Consider the following 9,068-nt stretch of genomic DNA (forward strand, 5'->3'; position numbering starts at 1 on the left):
GGCACCTTACTCTTGGGTTCCTAGCCTCCAGAACTGTGGAAAGGACAAAGAGAAGACTTAAGTCCCCACCCTTTGGATACTGGGCAGTGTTCTGCAGCAATAGCAACTGGACGGGTGAACAGTCAGAAGGGCGCAGTGCTGACGTCCGTGAAGCCATCTGTCTCAGCCCGCTGCGGATAGACCTTTGGAGGAACGTGGCTCAAAGGTCAGATGAGTGAGAGATACAGGAAAGGGCCCGGGAGCCGGCGCCCTCACGTGTTCAGACAGGTGCAAGGTCTGAACCACAGAATGGTGGGGCACGAAATGGCTATGGATGGACACCTTCTCTCATGTCACACCCACCTCTGCCCCCTTCCTGGCTGTCCCCACCCAATCACGGAGATGCATTCTCTAGTGGGCAGAGTGAAACCGCATTAAAAGGCTGTACTTGCCAGTGTTTTCTGGCACTTTCCTCTCCACATAGTCCTAATACTTCTTCTCCAAGTGGCTGAGTCCATGGGGCTGTGTAGGTGAAGGAATTCAGAGGGATTCATAACCATTGGAAGATTCGTCCTGTGTGTATGGAACAAGCATCTGAAGATGCAGTAACACACCTCCCCTTCCTCCACGTAGAAGCTAAATTCAGCTAGGGAGACTGGAAATCCCACGTTGATTTTGAGATTTCCTTAGCAAATGACCAAGATGGCTTCCTCCTTGGTTATTAAGGCTTCAGCCTTAAATAAGAAGTTAATGAGCTGGATGAATTATTATTATTATTATTACTGAGGTCATTTCCATTTAGTTACTCTTTCTTCATTCTTGATCCCTTGCTATAATACTCTCTAATATTAAAATGCCTCCACAACCCTAAAATAAAAAGCTGGGAATGTGATAGCTTGTGGAAAGGGATGAGACCATTGCTTACATGTCTTCAGGTTTAAACATATTGATATAAATCTGATAAATGGGGCACCGGGGTGGCTCAGTCAGTTAAGCGTCTGACTTAGGCTCAGGTCATGATCTTATGGTTCACGGGTTTGAGTCCCGCATTGGGCTCTGTGCTGACAGCTCGGAGCCTGGAGCCCGCTTCATGGATTCTGTGTGCCCCTCTCTTGCTCACACTCTGCCTCTCTCTCTCAAAAAATAAATAAAACATGAAAAATGTATAAAAATCTGATAATAGCTCTTGTTCTGTATTTCACATATTCCCGAGAGTGCTGGAAAAAATAAATCCTAATTTATATTCTATGTACTAATTACTTCAAAGGCTGATGTAACATTGACCTGACATGGGTGTTCCATTATTTTGGTATGAATATTTTAAAAAACAGATTGCTCTGTTTCACGTGCCTCACACACACACAAAAATGCAGGAATTGAAACGAAATGAGTCCAAGGATTTTTGTCGATGGATTGATGTACACCTATGTATAAAACATTTGAAGTAGTTCTTTGCCACCTTGATCCCGGTAGATCATGATTTTTCTTGGCAGAATCTCAAAATGTGTTCCTGGAACAAATTCTCCAATATGTTCTGAAGTCTGCCACAGTCAAAAGTAACTCTTCAATTCAAATCCTAAATATTTGGCCCGTTTCTCGGTAGCAAAACTGTCCACACTTCCTTTCCCTTCAAATCATCAATGCAGGAGGATTGCGACAGCATAAAATGCTGACAACAGAGATCTTACAGGTTTTTTTCTGCTCTGCTTCTCAATTTTTCAGTGGAAACACTTAGACTGTCAAAAATAATTACTATAACATTGTCCTCTGATATGGAAAGTCTGACAAATCCCATTTTCTGATTTAGATGCAGTAATTTACGAGGCACCAGGATCAGAAAGGAATGTCTGTCAGTTCTATTCTTGACATCATCTCTGCTCCCCTACCCCCAACCCCCTGCCACTGGTTTGGTTAAGAATAATCCCATCTCTTCCAATAAAATCTCGCTCGAAGCTCACCTTCCTGTGGGCAGCCTAGCCTGAGAAGCTCTTCCCCATTTTAGTATATGTGCTGCTGAAACGAGCACAACTCTTCCCCATTTTAATGTCTCTTCTACCTTAAACAGCTCTCTGTTAACATTTACACTGTACTTTTGTGTTATATCAATGGAAAAACCATTGAAGTTTTTAGGAAGGAAGATGTAGGGTATGATTTACATTTCCGAAATACTGTTTTTGCTGTAGGATAGGGGATACGTTAAAAGGGAGTAAGGTTTGACAATGAACTGGAGTGTTACAAGGAAGAAATATCAGAGAGGTGGTTTAGAAGATGACTAGGACAATTGACAATGATTTAGTCTAAGGTAATAACAAGGTTTTCGGCCCGTGACGTGGGGAAGACAGTGGTATTAACCCAGATGGGCTATAAAAGAAGAGCAGATCTATAGGTGATATCTGCATAGAGGGTAGAGACACTGATGAGTTCCATTTTAAGAGGCCCAAAGAGAGAGGACATCTACATATATGTTCTATAGACATCCACAGGTTAGAAATTTCCATGTAGAGTTTGGGAGAGCAGGTGGAAACATAAGTGTAGTAAATGTTTGTGTGTGTGTGTATGTGTGTGTGTATGTGTATGTGTATGGGGGGGATTGACAAACCTGTGGGAATCCATGAGACCACAAGAAAAGTGACTTAAGTACAAATTAAAAGGGACCTTGGAAATTCTTACATTCAGAGGGTTGTGGATAAGGAAAGAAGGACATTGAGAAGGAGACCTTGGACAAGCAAGAAGAGAATGTAGAGCTTTATCTTAGAAATAGTGTTATATTGAATTTATTCATTCAATTAGATTTAGCAGACATTTATTGAACTACCAGAAAGGCATACTGCTGGGCTCTAGCAACACTAACATGATTCTTGCCCTTGATGAACTTCAAAGGGAGGTAGAGAGATGGATATGCATCAGGTTGAGTCATGAGGAATGACAACATTCCACCATTGTTGACCCACAAAAACCGCAATTTCAGACAGACCAACCTAATCTAACGAGGTATATGCAATTACAGTCTTCGCAGAGTTTTTAACAATGTCATTTCTATACACAGAGAGAAAGGACTTGGATTGAAGTGTCCCAGAAGATCGGATGTATACATGTTTTCCTGAATGACTCGCTAAAAAAACTGCTAAGACCTTAGAACCTTGTGAAATGTCATTTGTAACCCATGGCTGACTTGCCTTATTGCTGCAAAGTGGCTGCCAATCCTTACTTTTAGCTTATGTCCAGAGACAAGTGCAAGTTTTAGTTTCTCAGTTAATGATCTAACAAGCTTCCTGAGATCTCCCTGTCATCTTGATCAGACCATCTGGGTCCCATGCTCACTCTCAATCACAGTTGGGGAATTCCATGTGTTGATGACACCCAGGTCTGGAATATTGCCTATCCATGAACTTGAGGAAGACCCAAATCCACACGTGTGTGTAGCTGCTGTCCAGTGGGGGATGGGTGAGATAGAGATTGGGAAGGCAACCAGCCATGTCACCTCAGAGCTTAAGGAACAGGGTGACAATTCCGGTGTAGAAAGATGACTTTGCAGCATTGTAGATGTGACTGTCAGAGGCGTGCACTGGTGGAGACAGACCAGTCCTTAGGTGATTGAAGGAATCCCGGCAAGAAAAGACGAAGGCATGGGTGACAGTGGGGGGCCATGTGAGTCGAGAGAAGGCATGCAACTGATGGTAAAATGGAGCTAGTAGAACTTGGGGACCACCTTGACGAGGAGGGTGAGGGGGACAAAATCGGTAAAAACAACGCGCATTTCTTGCCTGATCGATGGTACAGAGGGTGGTGCTGTCACTGGTTAAGGAAGTGAAGGGGGAAAGCATTTAAGTTTTGGTGGAAAGATAACTATGTATTTTTTTTTTCTTTTAACCCCCGCATCCCCCAATCTTTGGTTGAGATGACTTAGGAATGTAAAAATGGAGCCTGTCGTTGTAAGATGGGTGAATGGCTTTGGACCTGGAAGTGGCTGGAAATGCAGACTTGGGGTTGACAGTATAGGGTTGAATACATGAGTATGGCCAAGGTCTTCCTGGATAGAGCTGGGGTGGATTGACAGTGAAGGCATGGGGCGGGGGCTCCCACAGGGGTACTAGAGAGAAGGGCTTCAGTTCCCAGCCCTGCCACGAAGGAGCTCTGTGATTTGGGGCCACCTCTTTCAACCATTGGTTCCCTAACTGCAATAGGGATAATAGTAACAGTCTCATGGGCTGCTTTTGTTGATAACCTGAGGAAGAGTGTTTGCAAAGCTTTCCCGGTACCCGATACAAAGGAAGCATTTGTAGAAATTCTATGTCCTGCTTAAGATACATGTTGTTGTTTTTTTCTCTCTTCTTAATTTAACATGGCACAATTTAGAATAAAGACAACAATCAGCCAAGGAGGTAAGTCAAGGTTCATTCTTCTGGTCCTCATGGTCATAGCTGAGCAGACCCTGGCCTCGGGAAGAAGCTCAATGGACACAGCCATGGTCCAGCTTTGGGACCTTGGGCAAGGTTCTCTAAGACTGGTTTCTCTTCTGTGAAAGGATTTTCCTAACACACATTCCATGAGAATGTTGTGTTACGCGCATGAGGACACAGGGAAAATCCTTAGGAGAGGTCCTGGCACATGATAATCAGGTAATGATTTTTAAAAATTTTCTTTAATGTTTATTTATTTTTGAGAGAGAGACAGAGCATGAGTTGGGGAGGGGCAGAAAGCGTGGGAGACACAGAATCCATAACAGGCTCCAGGCTCTGAGGTGTCAGCACAGAGCCCGACGCAGGGCTCGAAGTCAGCCACTTAACCGACTGAGCTACCCAGGCACCCCAAACAGGTAATGATTTTAAAGGAGCAAGACTCAGAGGGAATAGTGTCCCAGGAGCCAGGGGAGAGAGAACAGCATCAAACTCTGGAACTTAGTCTATAGAATAACAAGGAGCCTCACTGGATTTGGCAACAAGGAAGGACCATAGACCTGGGAAGATGTGCTCTTGAAATTGGGTGGGGGTGGAAACTGGCTGCAGGTGGGCAGCAGGAGCTAAAAGAACATGAAGGAGCCAGCATGACCTTCAAGGTCATGAGCCAGCATGACCTTCAAGTATAAAGAGAAGGGAAGGGAAGAAGAGGGTAACGACTGGAGAATCTGGAGGGTCATGTATTTTTGTTATTCGGTTGGTTTTTGTTTAGTTTGAACGCAGAAGTAGGCCCATTTCTGGATCTCTTTGTGGGTTTCCAAGATATACTTTTAACTCAGATTTTATAAAGGATTATAGAAAATACTGCTCATCCATTACTCAGGATGAAGGCCTTTTCTTTCCGCAGGTTAAATAAGACAGGCTCGTTTGGATATAAAGACTATCCTTTTAATCAAGATAAATGGTTTGAAACTGGTAGAAATACTTTTTCTTCCCCCTTGAAATCACAGTCTGCTTAAGATCAGCCTAATCGGACGAGACAAGGAAATTGCACTGTATTTGGAAACACGGGCAAAGAGATAAAGATCCTGTGTGCTTTTCATTCCCTCGGCAAGCTTTCAATTCTGGTCTGGGTGCAAATCTTTTCTAGCAGAGGCACTGCTAGTTAAAATGCACACACAGGTACACATGCATATCATGAGAGACGTAGAACCCCACAGCCCACACGTCAATTTTCCAGTGAGGAAACTGAGGCCACTCCCCCTCGCTCCACATCAGTCAGTAAGAGATGAGACCCAGTATGCAGGTCTCTTGTGTCTCCATTCAGGTAACTGACATTTATCCCTGATTCTCACCAGCTCTCTATGAACCCAGAATTCCGTTTTCCCTTCTCTTCTCCGTACATCCATAGCACGCTATACAGACACCTGTTGTTAGAATATATTTACTGCATATTATTATGCTATGATCTCTCTTATTAGAATCTGAAAGGTAAAGGCGATCTTTGATTTGTTGTTGTTGTTAATGATGTTTATCTCTGGTGCCCTGCACGGGCCTGGGAGAGTCCATGTCCACATGGATGGATGAATGGATAAACAAAGGATCAATCCGATTTACGTCAATTTTTCCATACATAGATTCATGGGATGACATCTGGGCTTTCATACTTGGGTACTTTCTGTACACTCACAATCCAAGCAGACCTGTTCCCGAACCCTCCCTCCAAAAGGAGGATTTCCATTACCGCAGCCTATTCAGAGTCTCTCATTACAGATGTGACGGAAATACATGCACCTGTAGCCTAGATGGGAAATTTCTCTTGAATGTGAGATTATTTTCACAGATCTCAAAGGATCTGGAACATCTCCATAATGTGTTTTACCCTGGATGTCATTTGTGGTTTTATTTTTTTTTCCTGCCAGAAGTTCTGATTTCAAAAGACCACCCCACATTAAAAGTAGAACATCCCAATTCAACCTGTAATTCAGCAGATAAATCATGGAGGAGATCCACACTCTCTGTAAGTAATCAGACCTTCCATTCCTCCTGGCAGATTCCTGGCTCCCTGTTGGCTCTACTGAGAATATCATCTCAAACTGGCTTTCCCAGAATGGAAGAAGGTGATGACTTAGAATCCCCCGATTTGACCCCTTGGACTCCTTCCCTTGTTCAAATTAGAGGAAGTTGAGCTTTCCCCCAAATAAATAGAATAAACATTTTTCACGTTTTCCCAAACATCACCAATGGCTCTATTATTCTCAACACTTTGCCACGCCTCAACTTATTGTAATTATTTCCACCCCCACCACCACTTACCGCCATGAGGTTTACCTAACGCCTTTACTATAACCTATGGTCCTGTTTCTTCCCCATGTTGAATAACTAAAGATGAGTTTCACACTAAAAGACTAGAAATGAGTGAAGAAAATAACTCTTAGGTCAAAAAGGCATTGGGAAGCAACTCAGGTACTTATGTGCATGGTGAGTTTCCACACTTGAGAAGACACCAACGTCTAGGGCTGAGAAGAGGGGAAAAGGAGAGAGAAGCAGAGACTAAGGAGGAAGGAGAAGGCAACAAGGACAATGTCACAAGAGTAGTTGTCCTGGTCTCATCGCTTCCATGGATGATCACCAAGAAAAGAGTAGAAAGGGAGTCAAAGACTTGCTTGCAAAGATTTGAATAGTAGTACTCCATACCAAAGCAGTGCTTTGCTGCAATGGGCAGGCCTCTATCAGTTTCAGCTGGTAAGAACTCAAGTTAGTCTAAGCCAAAAGAAATAGATTGGCTGACGTCACTGAACATTCCAAGAGTTAGTTCTATTTCAGGCATGGATGGATCGATGTTGAAATAAACAATATCATCATGTCTTATTCCTCTGGCCCTCCCCATTTCTTGCATCTGCTTTCATCTACTTTGACTTCATTCTCTTATAGACTATCTCCATGTTATGTGACTTTTCCAGGTTTATAAGTTTCCTTTTTTTTAATGTTTATTTTTGAAAGAGAGGGAGATGTGATGGGAGTATATGTACTTGTAGAGCAGGGGAGGGGCAGAGAGAGAGGGGGACAGAGGGTCCGAAGCAGGCTCTGTGCTGACAGCAGAGAGCCCACTGTGGGGCTTGAAGCCATGAACCATGAGATCATGACCTGAACTAAAGTCGGACGCTTAACTGACTGACCCATCCAGGTGCCCTGGTTTATATGGTTCTTAAATGTCACGCTCTCAGGGGGATTGATAACCTTTCAGACTTCCAGAATCTCTATCAGTCTCTGCAAAAGGATTCTGACTGACTACAGTGGGGCCACATGCCTATCTCGGAACAGTCCCTGTGTCTAAGGGCGTTGGATATTCTTGTATCCTCAGCCGTATACCAGTCACTGGGGCAGTGGACACAGGCACCTTGATTGGTAGTTCGACCAGAATTGCACAATGTGGAGCAGAGCAGTTCTGAAAGGGCTGTACTGTGAGCCAAACAAAACAGTAATGGCTACCGTACTTGAAATAATCACGTAAGTTAATTCTGTAACTCAGAGGAAACCGAGGTAAACAAAAATGACAAATAAAGGATATGATCTAGCAAAAATATCTCATATTCGTAGTATGTGTCCATCTCAAGCGAAGCTCTAACAGAGAAGAGAGAACTTGTTTTTCTGGTCCTCGTATTCTTAGAGCCTGCTACGTAGTCAGTGTTTAATACAGTGTCTTTGTCCTTAGAGTATCCAGTGAAGTGAAATTTAAAATAATCAGCCAGGGACTACCAAGTCACAGGGGCAGAGGTAGGATTTTCCTCATCACAGTTAGAATCAATGAGTGAGCCCTCTCGATTAGGAAGGCGTAAGGCAGTAGGAGAGGATGATGATGTAATCAGTGGTGCTGATCAATGTTTAACAACTGGATCTCCAAGGAAGAACCGGCATCCTGATGTGTAGTAATCGCTAATTTCTGTTGTGTATATACTCCTGTCCATGGTTGATTTCAGCCCACCAACATGAGGCACTGAAGGCCGAGTTGGAAAGAGATCACACAGTTGACTGTCAAGAGCCTCTATGAGTTGGCTTTAGCCCAGCACCAAATATAACCAAACCTTCTATGCTTTGGTGAAGGTTGTTTTTTCCCTGAGACTCTTCAGTATGAAGTCCTTGGAAGGGGTTGACTCATTGTATATGAAGCCTGGAGTTTTCTGGGGGCAAGAGATGGAAATCGAAAACCCTTATCCTAGTACATGAAATTACTTAATCATAATGAAGTGACCCGAAGTGGTTTTGATAAGATTCTTTAAAACAATATTTTTTAATGTTTGTTTATTTTTGAGAAAGAGAGAGACAGAGTATGAGCAGCGGAGAGGCAGAGAGAGAGGGAGACACAGAATCCAAAGCCAGGCTCTGAGCTATCAGCACAGAGCCCAATGCGGGGCTCAAAGTCACGAACCTTGAGATCATGACCCGAGCCAAAATCGGGTTAACCGACTGAACCACCCGGGTGCCCCAGATTCTTGATCAGATAAGGACCCCAACGATTCCAGAGAGAAACTCCACATGGCAACTGCGGTTGCCTTGGTGACCTGGGTGTAGCACTGGCCCTAAGGGTTCTGAAGAATTTCTATGTAGCTGATGGCTAAAACTACAAGCTGCTAAGTACTCAGAAACCAGGCAAGGGTGGTGTCATAAGTTAAGAACTAGAACGTAGCTAAA

Source organism: Crocuta crocuta, unplaced genomic scaffold (assembly GCF_008692635.1).
Source record: "Crocuta crocuta isolate KB4526 unplaced genomic scaffold, BGI_CrCroc_1.0 scaffold139, whole genome shotgun sequence".
NCBI lineage: Eukaryota > Metazoa > Chordata > Mammalia > Carnivora > Hyaenidae > Crocuta > Crocuta crocuta.